Source organism: Prenolepis imparis, unplaced genomic scaffold, assembly GCF_030444845.1.
Source record: "Prenolepis imparis isolate NDT839.2.m4 unplaced genomic scaffold, iyPreImpa1.0 SCAF_9, whole genome shotgun sequence".
In the NCBI taxonomy this organism is placed as follows: domain Eukaryota; kingdom Metazoa; phylum Arthropoda; class Insecta; order Hymenoptera; family Formicidae; genus Prenolepis; species Prenolepis imparis.
This window is the reverse complement of record NW_028141167.1, coordinates 5,136,940-5,151,090: the sequence shown is the minus strand read 5'-3', so window position 1 is coordinate 5,151,090 and position 14,151 is coordinate 5,136,940. Positions and strand designations below refer to the sequence as shown.

At 35.3% G+C, this 14,151-nt stretch overlaps 2 protein-coding genes across 6 annotated transcripts in view; one reads left to right on the top strand and one right to left on the bottom strand.

Annotated features, from left to right (window-relative positions):
• Positions 1–14,151, bottom strand: part of LOC145940361 (uncharacterized) — a 58,772-nt gene that overhangs the window by 30,841 nt on the left and 13,780 nt on the right. The gene's annotated exons all lie outside the window — the stretch shown is intronic.
• The window catches only part of LOC145940367 (uncharacterized), a 278,019-nt gene continuing 267,946 nt past the window's right edge, over positions 4,079–14,151 (top strand). Inside the window, exons 1-2 of one of the 3 annotated variants that reach the window (XM_083045439.1) lie at positions 4,079–4,659; positions 10,752–10,792. The gene's annotated coding sequence lies outside the window, so the exon portion shown is untranslated. The remainder of the gene's footprint in view (positions 4,660–10,751; positions 10,793–14,151) is intronic. The other 2 variants (XM_083045442.1, XM_083045441.1) reach the window with 2 other exon arrangements.

Sequence of the window (14,151 nt, the reverse complement as noted above, 5' to 3'; positions counted from 1 at the left end):
TTCCAATGTATATATAGTGTTTATTAATATCAATTTTACAAATTATTTTCATTTCTCGACCTTGTTCTCGAAATTCATTTATACATTTCATTAATTGATTTAATAACCAATCGAATAACTAAATTAATTATAATATAATACTACAAACGGAAATTTGTTGTGTTTGTTGTGTAGTAGTCTATTTCTACATCTTTTATATTTTTATAAACTTTAATATACAATAATTTTTAATTAGTAATATATACTTGCAATTAATAATATAATAATAAACTTAACGGTAATAAATATTATAACTTGTTATATAGGAATATTTTAATATCGACTAGAATATTACAAATCGCGCATTACATGCATGCATTTATTTTCTTTGTCATATTTCATTTAATAATTCCCCTAAATTAAAAATAGAAATGGATGTACTAAAACGTAATTATGTCGATACATATAAATATAACATGACTTCTGAAAAAACATCATTTTTTACGTGTTATTTTAAAAATAAACACCAAATGAAATAAAATATAACATAGGATATAAAAAATAAGTGCAGTATTTTATTTTACATATTAAAAAAGATTCTTTCTTTCATTGTAATGTGAAATTGAGATTATCCACAAGTCATTGATATCGAGTTTATTATTAATATAATAAACTGATAGTATAGTTTTTTATTGTTATGTTGTAACACCGTTTTTTGTCGATTTTTTCTTTTAAGAATTTCAATAATTTAATAATGTATAAGCATACGGAAACAATAAATTGATCAAATATTTTTATTTTATGTCATGTAAATGAACGAATATTGTAAGGATTGCAAAGTAATGCGTTATTTATAATGCCATTACTGTTACAATTATTTTATTTTATTTTTTTGGTAATTATAACGCTAAAAGTAACGAAGTCACATTTTTTGCCTTACAAGCCTCTTTTTTAATTTTCTTTTTAACAAATATTTTTTTAAATATTATAATATAAAGTAATAATATTATATATTAATATAAAGAAATTTCAAATATTAATATAAAGATATAAAGTAATAACTATTTCTTTTTAATTCTTTTTTTTCTAAAATAAATGAGTTAAATAATGAAGAAGTTTTTATTATCGAAAGTGTTCAATTGGCATTATTTGTTAATACAAATCTGATTTATAATTCGAAGTTAATTATCAAGATAATTTAATTCACACTTAAATACACATATGATCTCGATAGTTACTCAAAAAGTGAAAGAAACAATCTGCACCATGTAAAAGAAGCAGTAATATTATCTAATAAATTATTTAATAAATTATATTAATCATTTTCGAGACTTTCGAGAAGATTTTTATGCACTCGAATATCAATGTAACATGTCATTTTTAAGAGTGAATATTTAATTTATCTTTTCAGTTTTCGCTTTAATATATTATCTTGGTTTGCGTAAATGTATATATTTGCGAAAGGATATATTAGCTTCACGCGAATTTCATCTAAATTGCTACATCGTCACTTTATTTTCCATTAAAATTCCATTCGTTCTGAGAAAGCTTATTTTTCCTAGAGTACAAATTTTGAACGCTCTATAACCACCGCGTGACGTTTCGGCCAATCACGGCGCTTCTCGTCGCTTACGTAGCGGGGGGAGGGTGAAGGAACGGCAGTTGCATTAGGACATCGGTGCGGGCGTGACACGATTACGATTGCTCCGTAAAAATGCGCGTCCTTTTACCTTCGATCGCGATAAATCTCGTTCGTATTAATCGCGAATGTGTAGCGCGAGGTACGTGCAGTGCGATCGTCTTCATTTCCGCGATCGAACGCGTAAATTTCGTGTAAATAACGACGATAAAGATCTCCGGCGTGAACTCCCCCCCCCCCCTTCTCCTCCATTTCTTTGCGAAACGGTTACTGCGATTCCGCGAAAAGTACGCGCCTCTTTGCCTTCGATTGCATATCGTCGGATTCCTCCGCCACATCGTCTCTCGTTTGTCTATTGAAGTTCGTTCCGAGAAAGCCCACTTTTCCAGAAATCGCATTTTGGGCGCTAGACGAATTCATTTTCGTAACGGTCAATATGGCGGCGTCTCTTTCGTTGTCGCGCGCGTCTCTCTCTCTCTCTCTCTCTCTCTCTCTCTCTCTCTCTCTCTCTCTCTCTCTCTCTCTCTCTCTCTCTCTCTCTCTCTCTCTCTCTCTCTCTCTCTCTCTCTCTCTCTCTCTCTCTCTCTCTCTCTCTCTCTCTCCCCCCCTCTCTCTCTCTCCCCCCCCCCCCCTCTCTCTCTCTCCCCCCCCCCCTCTCTCTCTCTCTCCCTCGATCGTGCGATATAAATCATTCGTAATTTGACCGCGAGTGTGTAGCGCGAGGAACGTGCGATGCGATCGTTTTTATCCAGCTTACTTTTCGCATTTTGAAAGAGTCTATTATCGTATCGGCCGATCGCGAAGCTTTCGTATCGTGTGCGTATAATTTCGGAAAATACACGGGATGATGGTGGGGGGAGAAGAAGGACGCGAGTCGTTGCAGGACAGCGCCGCGGGCGCCACACGGTCTCATTTATTCTGGAAAAATTCGCGTCATTTTGACTTGGGTCGCGCGATAAATCATTCGTATTCAATCGCGAGTGTGTTTATAAGCGCGAGGAACGTGCGAGACGATCGTTTTTATCCAGCTCACTTTCGCATTTTCGACGAGTTATTATCGTATCGGTCGATCGCGGAACTCTCGTTATCGCGCGTGTAGTAATTTGTGGAAATGCCCGGGAAGGTGGAGGGGGAAGAGGGAGGACGCGAGTCGTTGCAGGACAGCGCCGCGGACATGAAGTAGTTATTCTATCGAGCGTTCGTCCTTTTGCCTTCGATCGTGCGCGATGGATCACCCGCATTCTACGGGAATATAGCGGAAGAATGTGCGGGTGTACGCGATATCGTTTTCGTTTCCGCGAGTGTAAATACGGAAGTTACGGAACGAAGAAGAAAGAGTGGCGTGATTATCGAAGCTTCCCTTTCTTCTCGGTCGACGCAGTTACGCGTGAAGTGTGCGTTTTATCGTCTTTAATGGCGTATCGACGACTGTTTATCGTCGCGAGTGTATATAGTGCAACGAATATATGTAACAAGTGTGTGAACAACAAACGTTATTACTTCTGTTTATTTCTGCATTTATCGAAACGCGAATTCGGAGCGAGGAAGAAATTTGATCGACGGCATTCATGAATATGTCGAGGTTTGTTTGCTTTTATTTCTTCTCGTAATTACGAAATTGTTCAACTTTGCAATTCGAAACAATTATTGAACTTTGTATTTATTCGTCCGCGAGTGAGATTGTTAAATTTCGTAAAGATATTACGCTCTTTTTATGTGAGGCTACGAACGTTTTCAATTGCCATGATTCTTTTTCGACGCGAAGTTTTTTTTCGTGGAAGAGAGAGAGAGAGAGAGAGAGAGAGAGAGAGAGAGAGAGAGAGAGAGAGAGAGAGAGAGAGAGAGAGAGACGCCGAGGTATCGCTTTCCTGGAGCGTCGCGACTCGAGATTCGCACGTCTTCGACATGCACGATTCTTTTCTATCGTCACAAATACGAATAGAAAACACTTGAACGGCTTTAGATGCAAAATACGTGGATATACATGCGCGTCGGCAAAAAAAAAAATTGAAACTTTATATTCGACGCGTCCGCGAGTGGAAGAATTATCGAATTTAGCCAAGATATTATATACGCTTTTTGTAAACACGAGACTACGAACGTTTTCAATTGCCATTATTTTTCGACGCGAAACTTTTTTATGGAAGACGCCGAGATAAGGCTCGCGCGTCCACAAGACAGTTATTGAAACTTTATATTCGACGTGTTCACGAGTGGAAGAATTATCGAACTTCGCCAAGATATTATATATGCTTTTGTAAATGCGAGACGAACGTTTTCAATTGCCATTATTTTTTCGACGCAAAACTTTTTTATGGAAGACGCCGAGATAAGGCTCGCGCGTTCACAAGACAGTTATTGAAACTTTATATTCGATGTGTCCGCGAGTAGAAGAATGATGGAATTTCGCCAAAATACTAAGCTTTTTTTACTATAAACGCGAGGCTACAAACGTTTCGGATTGCCATGATTTTTTTTTTCGATGCGACGTTTTTTTTGGAAGACGTCGAGATATCGCTTTCCTGGATCGTCGAGACTCGCACGTCCACAAAATACAATTATTGAAACTTTATATTCGACGCGTCCGCGAGTGGAAGAATTATCGAACTTCGCCAAGATATTATATATGCTTTTGTAAATGCGAGACGAACGTTTTCAATTGCCATTATTTTTTCGACGCGAAATTTTTTTATGGAAGACACCGAGATAAGACTTTCCTGGAATCGTCGCGACTCGAGGCTCGCACGTGTTCGGATATGCACGATTCTTTTCTATATCGTCACAAATACGATTAGAAAACACTTGTTGAACGGCTTTAGATACAAAATACGTGGATATATATGTATATATATAATGTTACAAAAGCATTATTGCACCGTTCCGAATTCGCACGAGATGCGGAAATATAAAAGTTGTATCGCGAGTGTTTATTATCAACCCACTTCTGGATCCTGCAACCATTTTGGATATATTTGGATATACATAATTTCGACGGAGATTTGCAGCCACGATTTCCTGTTTCGATGCGGATACCGATATTGGTAAGTCGTATAAAATTTTGTATAATATAATTGTGAAAGTGCACCAGATTAGTGACCGTTTCTGTATCATCGCAATAAATCTATCTAATTAAATAGAGCGTATACAAATCTCAGAGAATTTGTGTAAATTGACAAAGAGATAATATACGAAATTTATTATATAATTTTTTTTGTTTATATAATTTTATATCTCTTGATATATAATTAATATAATAACAATTTTTTTAATAATTATCTATTATAATATTTATTTATTAATCACTTAATATATAATATAATAATTTTAAACTTAATTTAAAACTTAAAATATAATAATTTCTCTTTTGCATATTATAACATAATTCTATATATTCTGAATATGTTATTATTCCACACTAAACATTTTATATTAAATAATTCTATTACGAGATCGAAATTTTACGTCATGAATTTTTTAAGTTGTGTATTCATAGAAAATATTTATAGAAATGAATTGCGATGTAATGCGAAGCGAAATTTTCTGTCGAATCATCAGTCAATTCTTTATGATTATCGATTTTTATTAGCACATTTGTAAAGCAGAGCTGTTTAAGATACTAACTGCGTCTCTTGTACGTTACATATGATAATATTTTACATTAATATAAATAAAATTATAATTTCTCTTATAACTTCTGACGAATAATGTATGATTCTTTGTATTTTTTCGTGCAATTAAAATCGGGTGTGTGAAATTGGCACCCCTATGTTATGATATAGTTCTGTTAAGAGTTCTGAGTTATTTAGAATCATAGGAAGAGTTCTTGATAATTTTTATAAATAGTTCCGGTCATTATGATAATGAAAATCAATTTCGAAAAATAGGGGTGCCAACTTCACATTTTTTTACACATCGAGTTCAAATAGTTCTGGAGCAGAGTTTTAAGATTCTTTTAAATAGTTACATAGTTCCTGATTATTTCTTGAAAGAGTTCTGCAATTTTTAGATAAAAAAAACGTACTTTCATTATCGAAGATATTTCTAAAATATCAAGTTCTGGTGAAAAATGTTAGAGTTCTGAATCGTACTCGATAAAACAAGAAAAAACGTGGAAACCGCATGGCTCTATATATTATAGTTTCCGAAATATTGATTTTTTTCACTTTTTCCCATTTTTACGTCGGGCCAGAATATTAAAGTCGACCTGTCATACGAAAATTTGCGATAACTTTTTATGTATTAATCCTAGCGTTTCGAACATTAATAGTTATTGGTAGAACTCGTGAGATGCTATCCAAAATTGTCAAGAAAACTTTAAAAACTTTTCAAAAATTTTTATTCATCGAAACAGAAAAATTTCTGGCCCGACGTAAAAGTGGGAAAAGTGAAAAAAATCGATATCTCGAAAACTATAATAGATAGAGCCATGCGGTTTCCACGTTTTTTCTAGTTCTTATTTATCGAAAAATTTTTATTTATCGAAAAATTTCTGTTCCGAGGAATAAAAATTTTTTAACATAAATTTTCGTATGTCAATTTTTCATAGCTAAATTTCCATTTCTATATAATGTAATTTTTTTATAATTTAAAATAATTTAAATAGAGATAAATTTAATATTTGGACATACTTATACACTGAGAGAATTTTCTCTTAGAATTCACCCTGAAAATCATGGTAATCATTGGACAATATGGTATGGAAAGAATTTTATGAGAATTTCTTTGATTAATATTTATCACAATAAAAATAATAATATCTATATATCACAATAAAATATAAAACACGTTTGATTAATTTTACTAAACTGCATAGTAAAATTAATCAAATATATTTCATATTTTATTGTGATAGATATTATTTTTATTGTGATAAATATTAATCAGAGAAATTCTCATAAAATTCTTTCCATACCATATTGTCCCATGATTACCATGATTTTCAGGGTAAATTCTAAGAGAAAATTCTCTCTGTGTATACATTACAGAATTAAAATCTGATTATATTACGGAATTAGTGTATACATTTTTATTTTAGCTTTCATTATCGGTCGCGTGTAAGTGTTGAATATCGATCGATCGATTTTTTTTTTAACACCTCCAGCTCGACGAGCCAACGCTCACATAATCGCGCGAAATTCGTGACGCTCGACCGCTCGGTGCGACCTTGACGGGATCCTCGCGATGCCAGGTCGTCAACCTTCGCATCCCACGCTTGCGTCCGCGCTAGAGAGTGAATCGTCTGGACCATCTATCAGTTCCCTCTTTCTTTCTCTCCCTTTTTCTTATTATCTTATCGTATTTTGATAAATGCAAAATATATTGTGGACAAGACGCGATGAATACGTCGATTTTCTTCATATTCATGATCTTTGTAAATCCTCCGTTCAGTGATTTACAAGATACAGATTACAAAAATAATGGAGCCAATTGCTCGCTCGTTTGCTTCGTTGCATCAGATGATCGAACACGGTTACGCAACGTTCAATACTTTCGAAGAGTCAAGTCGCCAGGAGATCGCGGGAGAGCTAAATGCTTTCTCTTCTTTCCAACCACGAGATTACGACCTTGTCCCGGCTCTCTCGGAGCCACTCTCGATTTCTTCCGGACAGGCTGGCCAGTCGGCCGACACTGTCTACTGACTAATCTGGTGCGCCTTTCCTTTTCGCTTTATCGCATTGCCTTTTGAAGAATATCTTGAACGCTATTTTATGAAAGATCTCTTATATTTTATTTCACGTTTACAATTATACCATGAGAAAAATAATTATTTATTCGATTGTAATTAACATTGATTTATTCGAAATACAAACAAATATTATAGTTTTTAATTAAAGAGATCAAATCGAAGTGTTTCGAGAAAATGTGTGTTTGGAAAAGTCTAATTTATAAAAATTATAAAATTATGTTCATCTTATTCTACTAAAGATGTGAAGTTAATATTACGATATTTATCGTGAAAATTTAACTCTATCGCTTTTCATAATCTTTCAAATATTCTGATCCTCATTGAATTAATTTATATCACATTATTAAACGTGAAATAAAATATGTATTTTATTTATGATATTGATATGTATTTTGCTTGATATGATTATTTACAACAACTATATCATTGTCCCTTTGAAATGTATATGTATATTTATATTATTTATACTTCAATGCTGACATTTATATAAATATTATTCATATTATTCATAATATATCCAATTTACGATACGCGCAGTATCTTCAGGGATAACGCGAATATTGAATTAGAAATCCACGTCGATTTGCGGCAATCGGGCATTAGTAGACTTCGTCTGTTGTGTTTTACCGCGAAACTGAAGATGATTAATAGAATGGCAGGCATACCTACGAGTATTGTCAGCGCCTAACCATTGCACTTTATTCGTTTTCGAAGAATTGCACACGTGGTCTCTTGCAGCCGATCTGCATTCGAGTTCGTGCACCATTCTGACAGTGCAACACAATGCGCAGTGTGCATATCCCTCAGGGATTCTCGTGACCGGTTTGCCGGAAAGAATCGCAACTCTGTATATTTCCCTTATTACTTGTAAGCGTGACCTTGCGATCTCGTAATATCAGGAATCGAACGCTAGCCAAGCGAAAAGCATTCGCGAGCTTCTCAATACGGATCTGCAGTAATTATACAGAGTATTTCGAAAAAGAATTCCTTCTATAATTTATTGACTTCAATTTTCTCGGTTAATAATTATTACGTTTCAAACTATTAAAAATTAATTAAAACTCTTTCATAATTACCAAAATCTTTATAATAAATGTTTCATCTATCTAGGAACTTTGAAAATTTATATTCTAAAAATAAAGCATCGCAAGAATTCCTTTGACTTAAAAAAAAACTGAAATCGAAAACATTCTCACATTTTTTTATTTCTTTAAAAATTAAAATTTGTTTAGAGTTCTAGATAGCGCTACACAAATATATTATTAGAAAAATATTAAGACTTAAATATGTTCTTATTGAGAAAGAGTTAATTTTTTATTTCAATTAATTTGAAAAAATATAATTTTCGTATTGCAAAATTGGCACTTCATTGTTAGGACTCTATAATTTAATCGACAGAATTTTTTTAAAAACGCATCTCAGAAATTTCAGAACTCTTTGGAAAAAATGCAAAATGTTATTAATTATATTGAGAAATTTTAAAAATAGAGTGCTAATTTTGCACAAGTGTCTCTTTGAACTTTGCAGCATGTTTACGTTAGATAGACTTCATACCTTTTATCGATGTATAAGATTGTTCGCTGCGCGAGAGCTAATATCCGTTCGCGTTCTCCAAATGTGCTAGACTGATCGTTTTCACAAAAGTGTTTTGTTAGCCATATGTGTACGTATGTTGGGAGAGACCCCCTGCGAGATAGGGTTAAACGCGTCGTTTAACCTACACCGTAAGTTTGCAGGATGATCTATCCCGTGAGGATTAAGACGAATTTATGCAAGTCATTTCTCATGAGAAAGTATGTTTGAAGAGCGAGTGCAATAGATATACGATTTTGTTTTTTGCTTGTAAGTTTAATTATCTAATGTTGTCTGACGAGATTTGATAGATATTTGTGGCTCACTAAAAAATTTAAGATACGCGAACTTGAATAATTTCCTAATTTAAAAATTAAATAAGTTTATAAAACGGTGAGGGATTTTCTTTTATGTGATGAATTATATAGCAAACAATTCTCAACTGCAATTATATAAATTAGCTTTAAATAGTTTATATTTATCATAATTATACATTTACACTAAATGTACAGTCATATATCTCTATATGACAAAACTTGGGATACTTTTTCATAAATATTGCATATCACTTTGAATGATTAAATCAAGATGAATATACAGTCACATTTTTTTTCATGGATGAGACTTTCTGAAACATTGTTTACTTAATTTTTCTCTCGCATCGGACGATTCTTCCGGTATGATATCGTTACAAGTGAACCGTGTAAATTCGCTTTTATACGTCTAATGCATGATTGAGGCGTATCATTAGCGGACGGGCGGAGATGGTCTAACATTACCTCGCGTGGCTATAATACTGGAGGCAAGTTCGCGCCGGCGAAACCGGAAACGATTAGTCAGATTACGTGATGGGAGGCACCGTTGGCTCTGTACACCGGACCCGCGACTGGCTCCTCGATCCGCGCTAAGTACGCGATCGCGTATACACACGTACCCGTCGTCTCGCTCGGTCTTAGCACCGGTATAATCGCGCGGACGCGCATTTATACGGGGCATCGGCGGCCTCGCTCGAGTCCGTGCACTGGAAGCAGCGGTGGTGGACTCGTTTGATCGCATTAAGTCGGCATTACCGCTGCTCATCTCGTATCAACGACTCACTGTGCGCCGCACCGCGCCGCGCCTGCCGATCGACCGATCCTGATTCTGCCGGATTACACGTGGCGCTATGCCAAGTCATACGTACGCTCCGGTGCCGTTGAACTTGAATAAATGAAACAAAGTTGATTCTCCGCGCATCTGCCGCGTGTCTCCAGGGCGATTTGTCGTGTGTATGAAGCTGGCGTCTCATTTCGTGGAAACTTAAGAGTTCTGGCTTTATTTTCAATATTTCTAGAGCTCTTGATAGTTTGAACAAATAGTTTTGGTCATTAAAGCAACGAAAATGTCTTTTCTGAGACGCCAACTTCACGTAGCGTCTCACTTTGTCCTTTTCCTTAGCAGTAATTATCAGGATTAAAAAGGATTAAAAAGATTTGTAGTTTTATATAACTTCTAAGAAGACTTCTGCCTTTTAAAATTAAAAAAAAGAAATTAAACTGAAATAAAGACAACCTGTAGATATTGAGGTGAAACGTCAGTCGATTTTCGAGAATTATATTTATTTTAAAGCTATACTTTTTCGAACGAATCTTCTTCGAGTTTTAATTAGTTATTAAGTCATGTATATGTATGAATGTGTTGCGACTCGTAAATATATCCATCGCGTTAATTTATAATATAATATAATTTATAATATATATAATATATATATAATATAATTTATAATATTATTTATAATATAATTTACAACATACTCATTAATTTATTAATTCGCTATTGGTAAAATTACACACACGTATATACATGTATATATATAATTGAATATTTTGTTTTCAGACCAATGGGCTGTGTACTACAACTCTGCTTTACAGGTATTGGTGAGTGAGAAATTGTTTACTTTATTACATTTGTATAGCGGTTGATTTATCATGCGATTTGGAAAATACTAAGATCGAAATAATTATTTTTCATTCGACGAATATAGGAAATAATTAATATTATTAGGTACACAATGCGATCTAATAGTAAAATTAATAATTGTCGAATAAAAAAATAGCATTTAATTTTTTATTTAAAATTAATTTTAAATATATAATTATATAATTTAAAAATAATTTTTTCTGATCAACTGTGAGGAAATAACTTTCGATAACTTCTTATACGTATAAATTTCTCAGCCTGAGCAATCATATTAAGTTAATGGCATTAATGGCTGCGTTTCATTTCGCTACAGATCTTCTCGGCTAGCCGGGAAGAATTAAAGATAGTAGCGATCTTGATCCTTCCTGATTGCACGCAACAGTACACAAAATATAATGCTGTTGAACCTTATACTGATAACATGTAATAACGTCGTTCGTTTCTCGAAGCAGAGATTTGCGCTTCCTGAACTAATTGACAAACGATTCTGTGCGTAGCACTATAGGGTTTTAATTATTCGTAATATCTTGAAGTAATTTATCGAACTATCTATGGAATTCGAAAGAAACGATTATTATCGTTATCGATTATTATGAACACGATTGCACACTAGAAAGTTTAAATCGAATTTAGATGATATTCTATACATTCAGTAATATAAAAATTTATAATATAGAAATCTTAAATTTCCATATAAAATGCAAAAATTATTCTACATAATCGAATAACGATAAGCAAGTATCGAGTGTGAGATTTTTTTTTCTTTCTCTGCCAATATAATAAATTATATAAACACGTTGAACTGTTTGAGCACCTGCAGTTTCACCAATGACAATACCGCGATAACTATCAAGAGACGTATCTAACAATAAGAATCATAGTATATTCACGGAGGGGAAAATAATATTACGCCTCGTCACTTTTTCTCTCGCGTGAAACGCGTGGGTGTAGCAACACGGTTGCATAAAATCGCCAGCGGTCTTGTCTCGCGTTGCACCTTGTCTTGTCGGACTATTGAACTTTTCAATACGGCTTATTCGCAGAATTGAACGTCGCGTAGGTTTACACCTTTTTTTTTTTGGCTTTGTCGATCTTTGATTCGTATTATCATTTATGTCATACATCGTGTTAACACATCAACTGGTATCATGAAATCGAGAAATCTCCCATTTATAGATTAATAATAAAAGAAAACAAATACCAAGTATATATGCACACGTACATATAATGAGGATGGATGGAGAAATACGCGAAGAATATTTTTCATTCATCGATCTTCGACCTCAGGCTGACGATAATCCCGAGAGAGAGATAGACAGTCCGCGGTTCTTGCCGCGGCGATAGAGCGATAAGATTTTGTTTTATAGCGATTCATCGGAAATCTCGAGAATTACGACCGGCGAGAAATGGCAAAACTTACGTTCTCGATCGTATCCTCTTTACGACTGTAGTAACGCAGCCGTGTTTACGACTGACGGCGGATCTATCTCTCTCTTTCTCCGGCGGGATCGACGCACCGCGGATTTGCAACGTAATCCCTCGCGATGTAACGACAATGTGCGCTCGGGACTCTTCGCACGGGGTTAGGTCTCCCTCCTCTGTCTCGGGGGTATCCTTGTAATTAAGGCCGCCGCCGCGAGCGTTGCCGGCCACGTCGATGCGGAAAAGTGCGGACCGAAACGGATAATAATTGCCCGGGGCCGCCTCGATACGACATTATAAAGTCATCATGGGCGAGGGGGCACGCGCGCTATTCTCAGCTCAGGCGACTTTTTCTGAGCAACGTCGATCCACGGAGATCTGGATCCTCGACGCGCCGCTCATCAATTATGAGTTACGATCGCGCCTCAAGGCTCAGCCGGCAATCTCGGCCTCGAACGTCCTCTGCGCGCGTCTCTCGCCGCGCCTTTTCCTCCGCTGCTGACGTTAACTATAAATTGCCTATCCTGCCTTTTGGCAAGCGAGTAGTAACAATATCCTCGAGTGTTTATTGTCTACCATAGACAGCGAGTCTTTTTTTTTTTTTCTTTTTTTTTCGAAGTAGTAAGACATGGATTGCAGATAGCTTCAAGTAACAGTCAATCATGGGCCAGCTCGCTAGTTCATAATAGGCTATCTTTTATAATTTTTTAAAATAAAATATAAATTATAAATGAAACCGCAGAAAGCAGAATAATATACACGTTTCAAAATGAAAAAGATACGTTTAATTATAATTTGTTATAATTATTTAAAGGTATTATAAAAATTACAATTACAGTATATACGTTACATAATGCAGGAAGATAAAAACATTTTTACTTTAATTAGAAATTTTAAACATAGAATCGCTCATTCTATAATATTTTTTATAATTTTTGATAATACTAGAAAAATATTAGAAAATTGCTAACGTTTCTCAGAAATAATTATGAATGTGATAGAGATCTCTAATCTCTCTGGCAATTGATAAACGTTTTCATTTCCATACCCGTAGTTTTGCTATCAGAAATCTCTGAGAGTAAAGTGGACACGCAAGTTAACTAACGGGAAGGATTCTCTTAGCGCTAGCGATACTATTCGCCACGGTTCGACTACAGGATCAGGGCTACAACGAATGCACACGTGCATGCATAGCGCATCATTAGGGCGTTTCGCCGATGGCGGCGACGCGTCGTCGCCGTGAATCTTAGCCCGGCGCTGAGGAAAACGCGCGGAAAATGCGGAAAATTATATTCCCCGCGACGCGTCCGCGTGTTTCTATGAAACGTATTTTTTTTTGCATATACACACGGCACAAACAGGTTACTTTATAAATAACGCGCGGCGGTATATAAAACGATATATTATGAGCGATTTTACTCATTTCCATGTACAATAATATTTCAACGAGCATCTGAACGAGATAATCAAATAAGTTGAATCTATTCTCACAAGAAGCGAATTTAAATTTTAAATCCGAACAACTTATCACGTTTGTATCGTGAGAAATATATTCGAATTTCGTCGAGGTGGTCCTTTCCACGAGATTTATATTAGTATTCACGTGAAGCAACGTGTCGGCAGCACGTGTCTCTCTTAACGCCCACGTCGATCAATGCTAGAGGGGGGAAATGTTTAATCGAGAAAAAGACTTACGTAACGTATCGATGCCTTTATACGTTCACGCCCCCGCCGTTCCGGAAAAGGGAATACTTATAGCGAGACCTCGCGCTCATATCTCGCGACCTGACACCGCGTGCATCTTATGATGCACGTAATTGCGCCGTGATTGCATCCTCATTTTCATGCACGTGTGTCGATCAAGTATAAGTACGGCTTGATATATACATATGTG